The following is a 16,156-nucleotide window of genomic DNA, read 5'->3' on the forward strand; positions in this document are numbered from 1 at the left end:
CTGAAGCCCAGGATCTGGGCCTCCATCCGTGGCCTTTTAGGTGCTCAATGGCTGTGCGGTTCTGACCCATATAGACCTGAGTGACATGCACAGTCACCTAAGGCCTAAGCTGTAACCAAGGCCATGTCTGTGTCTGTAGCCCTGCCACAGCCCAGGACCTGTGCTGATGTCTGAGGCTCCTGTTGCCATTGGAGGCAGTGCAGATGCCCGGGATCTGGGCCCACTCTTGGGACCATGTGGGGATTCAAAGGCCATGCTGTCTTTGGGTCCGTGCTGATCAAAGTGACCTTCATCTGAGCCCAGACTGCTGCCAAGGACTGCTAAGCTGGGGTCTATATTGATATCCATGACCACAGTGCCACTAAGGGCCATGAGGTTGTCAAGGACCTGGGCTGCCACCTAGGGTCGGGTTAGTGTCTGAGTGTTGAGCCTCTGTCAGGACTACGCAGATCTGACGCCAGGAGCTATGGTGCCCGTGTTGATGTCTGCAATTCCTGTTACCACCAAAAACAGTAAGGATAGGACTGCACAGAGTTGGCCCTGCCCCTCACTGGCTGCAACACTAGAGTGCTGTAGGAACAGCCTTTAAGATACCAGCCCACTTGGGCGTGGCCTCATATACTATAAAAGCCTATGCAAAGTGTGTACTTGCTCTCTCTTCTGGTTGCTGGATTTGGTTCCTGTTCCCCATTCATGCAGAGAACTGTGATCTATGAGTGTACCCCTAAATAAATAACCCTTTATTATTCTTAATTCTGAGCTAGTGTGGGAGTCTTTTTTAGTGTCCATCTTCACTAGAAAGAACTAGTCCTGCCCCTCAGTACCACACTTGGGCAGTGCACTAGAGCTGACCCTGTTGGTGAGAGTGTGGGTGAGCCAGGCCTGTGGTTGTAAAAGCAGGGGAGCTTCCCCTGCCCCCTCCTTCATATGCCATTTGGTGGCAAGGATAGTGGAAATATCCCCCTCCACCCCCGCCAACCCTTGCCACCTACAGCAGGCAGGAGAGCCAGCCTGGGGCAAGGGGCATGAGAACAGAAAAGTTGGCCAAGTGTAGCAATCCAGAGAGTAGGTCCTGCACTACTCTCTGGATAAAATAGTAGAGCTGGTCCCAGTGTTGTGAGTACAGATGAGCTGGACCAAAGGCTATGAGAGAGGAAGAACTGACCTAGCTCCTTGCTGCGTGCTGCAGTGGATGAACTAGCCTGGGCAGGGCTGGAGAGCATGCCCTGGTGGTGACGATGAGGACCACCCAGGCCCAGAACCAGGACTATGAGGCAGCCCACACCAGAATCCACCTCATTGATGAACTGCTAGAGCATGTGAAGGGGCTGTATCTGCAGATACAAAGCTACAGGATCTCCATAACACAAGGCAACAACAGAATAGCCAAGAGGAGTCCCAGAGAGGGCCGGTATCCATATTGTAGCAGAAACCAAAGGTCTCAAACCACCTGAGAGCACTGTTTACATCCAGCTGAGACAGTGCTAAGTGATTAAGAGATATATAAACACAGATATATAATTACTTCCTAGATTTATGTTTTCATAAAAGTTTAAATTAGTTACAATTAATCTTGTACTTATAAATTGATTGATTCTTAATATCCTTTTGTATAAATCAGTAATTTGGAATTTAATGCCCTGTTTCCTACAAATGACATTTCACATGGCAGTAATACTATTGAAGTCCTACTGGAATATAGTGATTCAAGAATAAGAACAATTATTTACTACTAAACTCAGACACTATATGAAAGATCCCTTTACAGTGCGCCTTTAGCATGTTAGCATCCCTCCAGTCCCTTCTAATGACTTGTTCCTCAGTCCTTCCATCCCTCCTTACTTTTACCCACCATAACTGCCTTCTCTGACCCCCAAGTAAGGTACAGTAGCTATAGGCCTGAGCCTCTTCAATTCAATTTGATGTTTTGATTTGGGGGCACCTACTACTCACCTTAGTGGCAGAGTTATGGAAGGTGAGGCACACTTTCAAACCCCATTATCCCCCTCCATTCTACTAGGAGCTCTTCTACCTTCCACTCTCATGTCCTCCTTGTCCCAAGCACAGCCTTCTTCCCTTTCTAGGCTAACCCAGTAAAGGGTCAAACAGGGTATCTGAAAACATCCTAAGAAATCTGACTGCTACATATTAAGAATTACAAACAGGTTACAGCAAATTTCCCATGGTCATGAGCTTTATTTATTCTTTACTTACTCCTAAAAGACACACACGTTTACATTTCTAAGAAAACCAATTAGTGCTATATGTTCCCAGTACGTGTTATTTCTCAGATCAGTCGAATCAACTCACCCATTGGGACTTCTTTCCGAGGACACAGAATACATAGTGAAAGCATCTGCAGTTCTGGCAAAAAGTAAAGAGCACAGGCAACATCAAGCTAACCATTTTACAAGGCAATAATTTTTCTCCTATCAGATTCCACGAAACAAAAAGTAAAAAGGAATCACAAGAAATTATAAAAAACTCAAGAAAGAGACGTGGAATTCAGAACGGGGGACCCTGAAGCAACCTCCACGTATCACGTGCACATTACTGAAGAGAAGACAGGGACTCTAAAGACAGTGATGATGGTCTTCCTTTTTATTCTGTTTCGTGTGACATTCAAGTAACTCTGGATAAGCTTGTAACAGAAGCTAGACTTGTAAGCATAGGGATAAGAAGGGGTACCCAAACAAACGCTCATGAGGGGAAAGACAAAGAGAAAACTCCAAATCAACAAACACCACCATAGCAAGGTTTAGTTCTTGGTCACCATTATTCAGAGGTCAAAGATGTTCTGAATCATATTTAAGAGATTTGTAAGGGTAGAATGTGGTGGAACACACAACCAGCAACAGAACAATCAAGACTTCCATCTATCCAAACGCTTGTTTAGGGTGCCTCTGCCTCTTTATAAAAATAATCTTTCCTCTGTAGATTATGCCACATACAAAACGTATCTTTGGTCAAATTAATAAAACCATGCTTACTGCTTGTCACTCACGAGTATAATTGAATTTTATTCATCTTGTCTTCCAGTATATGTTATGCCACAATGTAAGTGTGGTGGTACATACCTGTGATCCTAACTTTTGGGAGATGAGGTTTGGAAGCTCTGTCTCCAACACACACATTCACACAGACACATTTACACTTACACACTCACACTCACACACACATGCGCACACACCATTCACATGCACACATTTACACAAACACACATACAAAGTACTATATTGCAAAAAATATGTATTTGTGAGATTCAAAACATATTCTCATCAAAATTATTTTCTGAGTCAGTTGATGTGGCACATCACTCAGGGAGACAGAGGCAGGTGGATCACTGTGAGTTTGAGGACAGCTTTGTCTACAGAGTGAATTCCAGGACAGTCAGAAAGACACAGAGAAACCCACTCTTGAAAACAAAACAAAACAAAAAATCTCTTATGATAACCTGAGAAATCATACATTCCTATATCTGGAAAAAATTCCTGTGGTATCATCTATCCCATACTCCAGAAACAAACTGGAAATAACATATTTTAAGAGATAGCAGTAAATGTGACTATAATGGTGCCCTCCTGTAATCCCGGAACTTCCGAGGTAGGGACAGGAAGATCCAGAGTGCAAATTTATCTTTAGTTACTTGTCAGTGTGTAGGTGAGCACCTAAGCTACATGAGATCCTATTTCAAGAAAGGAAGGAAGGAAGGAGAAAGGGAGGGAGGGAGGGAGGGAAACAAATAACAAATGAGCTCTAAATAAGACACCAAAGACACGGGTGCCGTGATACCCGTGACACACAGGACAGAAAGACTATCAAAGGCAATCTTGTGGGACCCCACAGAGAAGACAAATGCTTTTGTGGAATTACTCTGGTTGAAAACCATTAAGGCCTTTTCTTAGAAATCAACAGTGGCTACCCAGTCAGAATTATATTAAAGATGACAAGCCTACAAATGAGGGAAGGGACAAAGGCAATCACTGGGTCTTCTCTTCTCAGTCCTCCATCTCCACAGCCTACATGACAATCCCTGAGGTGGGCTGCTTTCCCCAGGTGCTCAAAGGGGACGTCATCTGACCCTAGCAGTTGCCTGTTTCACAGTGTTTCCAGACCCCTTTACCTCTCATCATGCTAAACTAAAACAAAGAAAGGCACAGATTCAGTCTTGGCTTTCAATAAGGGTGGTGTTTAGTTCCTTACCTAAATCTATAAATCTATGCTGAGACAACAGCTGCAAACAATCAGCCAACAGATCACAGGAATATGAATTTACAAGTCAGCATGTATGTAATATACACTACTGCATCTCTGTGCACACACACAGAGTTATTTTTTAAAGGTGTTAGAATAAGTCTTGTAGAACTGTAACCCCTGAAAGCTATTACAACAACCAGCCGGGCAAGGTATGTCCGTACAGACAACACTGGCATGAATGCTGTAGAAGTAACCAACTTATTTATGAATGAATTCAGGGCCTGATCCACAGGATGAAATTCTGAAACCATAAGTCTGAACAAGAACCCATGTCTGGGGAGCTCACAGATCCTAGGAGTAAACTTAATACCATAATTTTGCTAAATGGACCTAGCATCAAACTGCCTTCTAAATACGTTTCTCTGTCCCCACAGATTAGTGCAGCACTCAGCCCTCATCAGAGAAGCTTCTCTGTGAAGTCGATGCTGAGATTCACAACTAGTCAAAGTTGAGATTTTTAAGTTGCAAAAATACTAATGTGCATCTTCACCAAGAGTATCAGCATCACTCTGAAAGTTAGTCTGTCTTTTCAAAGCTTCTGTTTTGGTTGTGTTTCAAGAGTCATAACAATAAGAAAATTAGTGCTGAGATTTTAAAGCAAGTAGACATCTTACTGCCTTAACTCTTAGTTCTTAATCACCCCACACTTCACAGACATCTAAAAGTAGACATTGGACATTCTGATTTCCCTGTATTAAATGAAATTTTCAGAGATTCTCTTTTCTATTATTTTCACATATCTGTCTTTACAACATTTTTTCATTATTTTTTTCTTTACATAAACTTCTAGATATCACAGAAGACAGTGAACTTCAAGTTTCCAACTGATAAATAGTTCAACTTCACTAAAAACATTCTCCCCAGACATACCTCAAATGAACATCCCAGCAAGCTAATATGATGTGTTTGGCTCACATTGGAGGGAAGTATTTGCTGAAGTTCTTATAAGGGAACAATTATTTGGGAGATATTAACAGAAAATGACAAAACAGGATAGTTCATAGGTGCTACTCTAAATGCTTCTCATCCAGTTAATTTAGTATCACAATAATCATATGAGGGCTACAATGTTATTGTTACTATTTTAAGTGTGAGCAAAGAGTCACAGAAAGGCTGAACCATGTGCCACTTGTCATGAGTCTGGATGATAGATCTGCAACTCAAATCATCTAAATGAAGCATCCACACTATCAGCCACCAGATTTTCCAAACGTTTCAATTGTTAAAGTGGGTCTGAGAAATGTATGGTATGCATTTTTTGTTGCTAACAAGCACTGTGAATCTCTAAGAAAAGAATTTGAAGGAAGTCATAAACCCTTCTTAACTGCAGAAGTCTTTGGGACAAAGGAAAAGTGGCAGAAACACATTTTGCAAATATTGTATTAATGACATTTCTTAATTTTGCTAAGTAAAAACCTTTTTACAAGTCAATTCTATATTAACCAATAGCTCAAAAGTCTAAGTTAATATATTCCTTTGTTGTTATTTTTCAGTCTGTTTCTAAGGAAAGACTAGAATTTGACGATTTATGATCCATAAAAGTCACTTTTTAAGTTCCAGAGAGCTATCAGTCTTAAAGCCTGGCTCCAGTTCCTTCCTGACTTAAGAAATAAGATTCCTTTACAAAAACAAAGTCGTTTGTAAGCTTCTACCAGTTTCCATTAAGAATCCCAACAAGGCGAACTATGCAGATTACACGGACAAATCAGATCAGGAAACAAGGTTCTGACTTCCAAAGGGGTCTAGAAGTGTTTTCTTTCATAGGAAGCCTTGAGTGATTAATGGATTTCACAGATGGCTTCAGTTGAGGAAAAGATACTTAAGTGACTCCTTAGATTGAGCACATTGAGGTGACAGACCAGGGAAACTAAGAAGTTCCTTGAGGCATCAATCTACACGGGTCATGAGACATTCATAAATAATACATGAAAGAAGTTCAGGTATAGTATTGTATTAAGCCTGCAGTAACAATGTGTCAAGTTGCCAAGAGGGACACAGATACGATTTCCCCTGTACAACAGGAATAGTATGTAATCAAATTACCTTCTAAAGAAGGTGAGACCTGTGAACTATCCTAAACTAACTTGGTTATGACCGACCCTCACAATTCATTTTGGCAGGGAGGAGTAACCACAGTACAAGTTTGGGGCAGGTCAAAGTCATTTAAGCCTTTATAATCATGATACTGGGCTCTATCAAAGTATGTCATAGAACAAAACATTTAACAGCCAAGAACAACAAATAGTGGCCACGAGCTCTGAAACACAGTTTGATGTTCAAACAGTGCCTTGCATGAAAGTTGTGTTTCAACAGATTTCTGGTATTACAGAGGCAAAAAATCTTACAAGTGATCAGCTAAAGATAAGACCACATAGGGACCAAATCCCGTGTGTCATTCCCAAGGTTATATAATGGAGGCCTCAGAAATATATTGCGTTCTCACATGAGTGGAATTGCTCGAAATATTGCAGCTTTTCATATAAAGCCAACATCCATTAATCTCATTAGTAAAAACCCACTTTTGACCTTTAAAGGAATGACAAACAGTATTTAGAAATTAATTGAGACGGATCAACTGGTACTAAGTGGTGACCATTTCTGTGGAATGGCTTCCTGAATCAAATACTAGCTTACCAACCCTACACAGGATATCCACCATTAATCAAACAGCTGTCCCTAGAGGAAAAACTTAAAGTGAATGGAATATGCCTAAATTGTAGTATTTTAAAGGAAAATTATGAGCCCAAGTTTCTCTAAACTGTGAACTTGTCAAATAGCATTTCTATTCAATTTACATCTATTAAGAAGGTGCACGTATGTCCCTGACTCTGTTAACCACACTGAGAGCTGTGGTTGGAGAACAGCACATTGGGAAGGTGTCGCTTACCTGTTATATCCATAGTGTTCTAACCAGAGATACAAAGGGCTCTTCCTAAATCCCTGCATGATATTGTCTTGTGATTAAACTTAATCCACAGCCTAAAAAACAAATGGCATAAATGAATTTTATATTCAATGTGTTAAAAGTACATTTTATATTATTGAAATCAGGATGGAAACCAGTCTTATATACTTATAAATTTTATATACATACATGTTATATATAGAACATCTTGAATCTTTAATATTCTTAAATCTGCAATTTGTACAAATTTGTCATATCTGTGAAACATAAATTATGTTTTCTTTTGACATTTCAATTCCAGACATACAAGAACAGATTTGTTGAATGTTCAACAAAAATTAATATTAGTTTAAATATAAGATATTTTAGAGATTACACATTACTACATGGGACAAGAAAGTGCAATTAAACCTTCTTTTTTGATCTTTCTTATTCTTGTTTTTTTTAACAGGTGTTGTGTTGTAGACAAAGCTGGCCTGCAACCTTCATTCTTCCTTCTCCTTGATGTTAGGTTTGTGACACCATGCCTGACTTCAAACCACTTTTAAATCAACAAGGTAATTTACAATATTTCCATCCTGAAATAGTCTAGTCAAAGACTATCCAAGGTCAAAGAGAAGAGAGATATGCTGAAGAGGTTATAAGTGGATTTATGTTATTCCAGAAAACTGCAGGTCATCAGTAACTAGAGATTTTCAAATCATCAGCCAAGTTAATAACAGCATACTGTCTTCAGAGCCAGCAAAAATTTAAAACACAAAACTAAATAGACCTGTGAATGGAGAGATAACACAGCAGTTAAGAGCACTGGCTGCTCTTCCAGAGGTCCTCGGATCAATTCCCAGCATCCCTATGGCAGCTAACACCTGTCTGTAACTCCTGTTCCATGGATACTGGGGCTGTCACACAGACATGCATGCAGGTAAAACACCAATGAACATAAAAAATACATAGACCAATTTTAGACAATGATGCTGGCTATGATTTGAAGCCAGTAACACAGACATATATAAAATCTATATCTTCCAGCAGTAACCATCTGCGCACAGTGGAAACAGGAGTCTCTCAGGTGGGAACCAGGACAAGCCAAGCCAAAGCCATATCTCTATATCATATCTCATATCACTTCACTTCCTGCCAATTGTGAGCCCCATTAATTGAAGGCACTGATTTTGTTGGGGCTTGGAAAGAGCTAGACTGGCAACGGGACTGGGCAGCAGGGCTGGGCAGAGGAACACAGAAGGTCTAATGTCTTACAGCTTAGCCATTCCTCGACCTACACTGAGAAACAGACTTCACTCCAGTTCCCAATGCCATTCTTCTCTCCTGCTACCCTTCAGGGTAATAACCTTTCTTTTTTTACATTTCTTTTTATTATTAATTTTCCCCAAACTAACCTTGTTAAGTCAATTAGATCAGTCAGTTCATGGCCAGGAATAAGGCTAGTACTATATCTGCCAACCTAATGGTTCTTGTGTCCAGGATAGAGGTTCTGCATGTTCTTCAAGGAAGGAAGAGGCTTGTCGGTTCTCTCCTCAGCAGGGCTAAGACAATCCTTCATGCCTAAGTGCTCCTAACAACTCCAGTAAACCCTCTCTTCTCCCCAGGCTCACCCACCAGAACTTCCCCCCTAAAACTTTCACTTTTCAAATTCTTTTAGTGAAATGAGAGAGATAATAAAACAAGCTCAAGGAAGAGGGGTGGGATACCCTTGCTTAGACCCTCAAGGTCTTTTTATCTGTTTCTAAGAAACAAGCCAATATGCAAATAGAATTCCATGCCATGGCAACCCAAAGACAAAGATTCTGGCTGTCTTGAGATTGCTGTGAACTGGGAAATAAAATGATCTTGATTCCATATAGCTGGAAATTAGGAACAGATGCCGTTCCCTTTAAAGAGCACAGGCAAAGGGGTTAAGAACCTATGGAGATCAAAGATCACAGGACAGTATCTCAGAGCAGTGATCATCTGGCTTCTATTTTTTCTTTCAAATCTAACAGAGGGGATGTTTCTTCTTGTGATGGTTTGAAAGAGAATGGTCCCTATAGACTCATATACTTGAAAGCTTGGTCCCAGTTGGTGGAACTGTTTGGTAAGGATTAAGAGGTATGGCCTTGTTGGAGGAGATGGGTTACTGGAGGTGGGCTTTGAGACTTCAAAGACTTTCCTCATTTCCAGTGTTCTCTCTCTGCCTTGTGATTGTTGATGAAGATGTACGCTCTCAGCTGTTCCTACTGTCATGCCTTTGCTTTGTCAGCATGGACTCAAACTCTCTGACACCATAAGCTCTGTATTATATGTCACGTTCAGCCCTCGACCCGCAAGGATGATGCGACACCCGGAGCTCTTCTCACTGTAGTTTTATTCCAGGACTTTATTCACTTTCTCTCTCTCCTTCCCCTCTCTCTCTTTCCTTTTCTCTCTCCTCGGGCAAACCTCTCCCAGCCCTTAAGTAGGCATGGGCTACCAACCCCGAACTGCCAGGTGGGCACTGCCCATAGGCTCACGCAGATGCAGGCAGCTGATGATCATTGCGTGATCATAGCATAGGTCAGGCCTTAGCCATCTCAGGAGTTGATTATACATCTTCATCAGGTGTGACACCACGCAGCTCGCTACAATTATAAGCTTTTTTAAGTTGCTGCTGACATCCAGCTTCAGAAACAAGTCAGAAAAACTGGAGAAGAGGTGCGGAATTGTTGCTGTGAACACACAGGAGACTTATCTGAGGGGCAAAGCCTAATTCTTCATTTTATTTTTCTCTTTATTCTCTTTCTCTTATGACTCTATTTTTTCTTATTCCTTTTATACTACCTAAGACAAAAATTTCTATGTAAGAAAAGATTACCTTACAACCACAAGTTACATATTTTCAAAAAACCAATTAAACTCTTTACACAGAAAATAATCACATTATGATCAGAAGTCCACAAGTAGTTAAACACTTTTCTTTGTACAATTTGTATTAATTTTCCCATTAACATCTTCACCCCCACAAATGACTCTTTTATTGTTGATTAACACAGTTTTAAGCAAGCCAAGTATATATCTCAGCCAGTTTCTTGTTTCAGTGTAGCAGATTCCAATCCTATTTTGACTCTACAAAACTTTAAACAAGTGGTCTAGCTAACCATCTATTTTTTTTCTTTTTTCTTTACACACAATATGGTCACCTAATTTCTTTTCACAACTTTGTTTTTCATGGTGCACACCAAAACCTGATTACTCCTGTAAGCTATGTGACCAAAGAACTCATACATAATCTTGGGAATAGGGACATAATGGCTTTCTTTGATCATCATCCTGTTTCCCCCCTTAGAGGCAGAAATCATGGGTCTATAGTGCATGAAACTTCCTTGTTCGTATTTTACATCCTAGGCAAATCTCACCAACCCCACAATGGGCAGTGAGCTGATCTCCAAAATATATACAAAACTAAGAAATTGGTCATCAAAAGACCAAATAATCCAACAAAAAATGGAATCCAGAACTAAACAGAGAACTCTCAACAGCTGAATCTAAAATGGCTGAAAGACACTTAAGAAAATGCTAAACATCCTTAGTCATCAGAGATATGCAAATCAAAACAACTCTGAGATTCCATCTTACACCTGTAAAATGGCCAAGATAAAAAACACTGATGACAACTTATGCTGGAGAGGTTGTGGGGTAAAGGGAACACTTCTGCATTGCTGGTGGGAGTACAAACTGGTACATTTGGATATCAGTATGTTGAAATAGGAGCGGCGGGCTGCGTCCCCGGCACCCGGCCGCCCCCACGGCTAGCTTTACCCGAAGTAATTACACGGACACTGTATTCTTTTAAACATTGCTTGGCCCATTTCTATCTAGCCTCTTCTAGGCTAACTCTCGCACCTGGACTAGCCCATTTCTAATATTCTATGTAGCACAGCTAGGTGTGCTTACCGGGAAGATTCTAGCCTACGTCCATCCTGGGTCGGAGCTTCATCCCGTGTGTCTGCCCGGGAGCGGGGCATGGCGTCTCTCTTGCTCAGCTTCTTTCTCCCAGCATTCTGTTCTGTTTACTCCACCCACCTAAGGATGGACCTATCAAATGGGCCTAGCAGTTTCTTTATTGCATAACCAATGAAATCAACAGATTGATATATGACACTCCCACATCATTTCCCCTTTTTCTGTTTAAACAAAAAAAAGGAAGGCTTTAACTTTAACATAGTAAAATTACATATAGCAAAACAGTTATCAAGCAAGAATTACAGTTACAATATTTATATCTATTTTATCTTTTATCATAACAATGGAAAACTATAACTACCTATCCATTCTTCAATTCCATCAAAGACTCCAGAAGGATATAATATTACCTAAGTAAACAAGAAATAAGAAAACTCTAGAAATGACAGAGACATCTCGCTGCCTGGACAGCCACCCAAAGTTCCTCTGTACCGTTGGGGCATCCATCTTCAGCCTTCAGGCCCATAGTATCCAGCAGACATTTTCATCAAGCAGGAAATTCCAAAGACAGTTCAGTCATTTTCTGTTCCTGTAGAATGTCTCCAAGACTCTTTCATGAGTCAGGAACCCTGAAAGATCATCTCACCTTTAGGCAAGTTCAGCAGTCCTCTCTCTGCGGGTTCTCTGTTTCCAGTTTATGCAATAGTCCAGGCAAGAGCAGTTTCTTGCCCAAATGGCTATCAAACTCCATAAGGATCCTCTTTGATGCCCATCTTCCTCTTGAAGTAGATTGGTGCTGCCAGGAGCAGAGTGTCTCATTGTCATGAAAAACCCTAAGTCATTAAAACATTTAAAATGCCATATTCTGCAGTCTTTGAAAGATATGAAGAATGCCTATCTAACTGAAATATATCTCGATATATATAGAAAATCTAAGTAACATGACTATAAGCTTTACTATTATCGATGATTATCCATTAACAATCTATATTTCTTAATTATACAGTAAATTTTTAAATGAACTACACAATCACAATACCTTAATCAAGATCAAGAAATACATGTACATATAACAAAATTGACCTTAAAGTTCATACCAATGCAAATTATTCATACCTACATCATTTCCCCCTTTAAATGTAAAAGAACATTTATAAACAATATTTTGGGAACATGGCCGCAGTTTTTTCTCTCCAAACTGCTTTCTGCTGAATGGGGGCGCTGTTAATCAGATCATTTAGGGTGTAACCTGTGTGCCCGGTTTATCTCAGTTGGCAGTTAAGTGAAGTAATTTTTTGAGGGTATTTACAGGAACTTTTCAGGAGGTCGTGGTCTATCATACCATATCGGGATAGATGCAATCCACAGGGTCTGGTTCTCTGTGAAAACAAAAGAAGACCCTCTCCGAAGCATCATATCCTTAGACTCAAATTTTGAAACCGGAATACTTTTATATCCATTCTGGTTTAGCTTGGCAGCCCATATAATGAAATGTCTGTCTGTACTTAGCTCCTTTACAGTCAAAAATTTTAAAGAAAACATAATGTACATAATCCAGACTCTCTGTGAATTTTCCATTTTTACGTGGCTTATTTTTCTTTATTTTTTTTAATCTCTTAACTATCTGTACTCTGTCTCTTTAAAGACTTTACCTTTTTTTTAAAACCATTAACTTTATTTTATATATATATATATTTTCTTCTCTCTCTCGAGCCTACGTATATTCATCCAACAGTGTGGTCTTTTATGTCTGAATCTGTTTTATTGTGAATCTGTAACATTTTTTTTTACTATCCAGGAGCATTTTTTAAAATGTTAAGCACTTCTTAAAAACTTAAGTTGCACCATGTACAGGTAATATGGTACCGCCTGTGTTCTGCCCAATCTAAACTTTAACTGCGCTGTTATCATAGTAATTACGGTAGTTCCTGCCTGAGGTCAGCACAGTTCAGCATGGAGCAGCAGCTCCTGCCTCCGATCCATTGGTGCCCCTGAGCTGAGCACAGTTCCAGGCACACAGCAAGTCCACATTGGAGCCACATTCAGCAGTTTAATTTTGAGACTGAGCGTGCAGCACAGAAACTCTTTTCATCCAAGTTACAGCCAAATCTGACACGCAGAGCTGGAATCCACCATGCTCTTCCGCCTGCCTAAGGGCTGCCCAGGTGCAGGCGGGGAGCGCTGAGCCATCCATCCGCAGGGTCTCAGAGCACTCTTCTTCCGATCCCAAGCGGGAACAGAAACATCCAGTCCCCTAAAAAGCCTTTGAAATGCTTAAAAGCCAGAGTCCACGCTGGCAGCACAGCCCCAGGAAGCTGCGCTTTAAAATGATGCAACGTTTTTTAGGCTGCTGTTGCCGAATCAGGAAATTTCTCTACAGCACGCCACCAACAAACAGCAAAAATCTGTGTTAAACTCTCTCTTCCTTATTTTTAAGCCTTCTCAGGTTTTTAAGTGGATTTAGTCCATCACGTCTGGGCGCCATCAGTATGATGATTTCTCAGAAAATTAGGACCCTCAAGACCCACTAGTACCACTTTTGGGTATATATCCAAAGGATGTTCAGCCATGCCACAAGGACATGTGCTCAACTATGTTCATAGCAGCATTGATTGTCATATCCAGAACCTGCAAACAACCTAAATGCCCCTCAACTGAAAAATGGATAATAAAAATGTGGTACATTTATACAATGGGGTACTACAGAGCAGAAAAAAAAGGATGACATCTTGAAATTTGTGAGAAAATGGATAGATCTAGAAAACATCATATTGAATGAGGTAACCCAGACCCAGAAAGACAAATATCATCTGAACTTACTCATAAATGGCTTTTAGATATAAAGCAAAGAAAAAACAGACTACAATTCACAATCCCAGAGAACCTAGACAACAATGAGAACCCTAAGAGAGACATCCATGGATCTAATCTACAAGGGAAGTAGAAAAAGACAAGAACTCCTAAGTAAATTAGGAGCATGGGGACCAGGGGAGAGGGAGAGTAAGGGAGAGGAATGGAGAAAAAATATATAACTCAATAAAAACAACAAATATTTTTTTTTAAAGTTTGCTTTGTCAGGTGATGGTGGCATATGCCTTTAATCCCAGTACTCAGGAGGCAGAAGCAGGTGGATCTCTGTGCTTTCAAGGCCAGCCAGGAATACAAAGTAAGTAAAAGGTCAGGCTCCAAAGCTACACAGAGAAACTCTGTCTCAAAAGAAAAAAAAAAACAATTTTTTTTAAAATAAACTGATTATATGTTTTTTAAAGAAGGTTGCATTGTGTCTTTAGATAAGGGTTATTCTAAAGTTTATGTGTTGTTGAGTAGAGTGTGTATTTTTTGGTGTTCAGTGGACTATCATATAGATATCTCTTAGGTCCACTTGATGATGTAAGATGTCACTTACTTCTAAGGTTCCTCTCTTTATATTTTGTCCCAATGACCTGTCTATTGGAGAGATGGAGGTTTGAAATCACCTCTATTGGGTGCCCCAGAGCAGGACATCTAAGTTTTAGTGTTGTGATGTTCTCCCGATTAACTGATGTCTTCATTAGTGTTGTGATGTTCTCCCGATTAACTGATGTCTTCATTAGTGCTGTGATGTTCTCCCGATTAGCTGATGTCTTCATTAGCGTTGTGATGTTCTCCCGATTAACTGATGTCTTCATTAGTGCTGTGAAATTCTCCCGATTAACTGAAGTCTTCATTAGTGTTGTGATGTTCTCCCGATTGACCGATGTCTTGATTAGTGCCCTTCTTTGTCTCTTCTGGTTAGTTTTTTGTCAGGGGTTAGGATGCCAAAGTCTGCCCGCTACCTCCTTTGCTTGGAGTGCTTTCTTCTGTCCTTTTACTATACGTGGTGCCTGTCTATCTTTAAAGCTGAGTTTCTTGTAGACAACAGATTGGATTTTGTTCCTTGATCTATTCAGTCAGTCTGTGTTACTTGGTTTTAGAGTCAGTCCATTATTATTTAGAGTTATTAAAAGGTGCATGTGTAGATTGTAGTCATTTTGACTGTTTTTTGAAATTCCACCAAAGATGGGGGAAAGTTCACAAGGCCCCTACCTTTAGATGAAGAGCTACAAGCAATTAGCATCTGCATAGAGAAGGACAATTAGTCTTTCTCAAGGATGAGCCCCCTGATTGTTTATCCAATGCCAAATGATCACCCCTAAAAACATATGGGCAGGCAACACAGAATGGACTAAACAGGACACATTTTTATATTCTTTTGTAAGTATATATAACGATGATTTAGAAAGAGGAGACAAAGAATTGGAGGACAGACACGGGAGGGGTATGAGGGAGGAGATGGAGATAAATGGGGCAATTATATTTTAATTAAACTTAAAACCTAATATTGAAGACTTACATTTAAATTTTTTCTGTTACACTGGCTTTAAATTCTATGGGCACTTACATCAGTGATGGTGCATATATAATTATGAGTTTATTGCTGAGGACTGTGATGATCACATCTTTATCAAAGTTATATAAAAATATTCATGCCAATTCTTATCTTCTAAAACTATTCCTATTTCTACAATTACTTTTTAAAACAAGGTATTAAGGAACACATACATAGTTCAGAGTTGCTGCCTACCGCATATGACAGTTGGTTTTTTAAATATATATATTTTTAGTTTTAATTTAATTTTATGTGTGTGGATATTTTACCTGTATGTACGTCTATGCACTTTGTGTTTACCTGGTGCTAGTGGAGGCCAGAAGAGGATACTAGATTCCTGGAACTGGAGCTACAGACAGTTATAAGCTACGGTATGAGTGCCGGGCATAATTCCAGATCCTCTGGGAGAATAGTCAGTATCCTTAACTATTGAGCCATCTCTCGAGTCCATTATATTTTTTTGATGTTACTTTACAGGTGAGGGCTCAGCTCTAGCTCAACAGTTCTCAACCTGTGGGTCCTGACACCTTTGTGGTCAAACAACCCTTTCACAGGGGTCTGATCATCTACACATCAGATATTTACATTATGATTTATAACAGTAGCAAAATTACCTATGAAGTAGCAACAAAAATAATTTTTATGGTTGG

This window comes from Microtus oregoni, unplaced genomic scaffold (assembly GCF_018167655.1).
Source record: "Microtus oregoni isolate MIOR12 unplaced genomic scaffold, Mior012 000027F_ref0000203, whole genome shotgun sequence".
In the NCBI taxonomy this organism is placed as follows: domain Eukaryota; kingdom Metazoa; phylum Chordata; class Mammalia; order Rodentia; family Cricetidae; genus Microtus; species Microtus oregoni.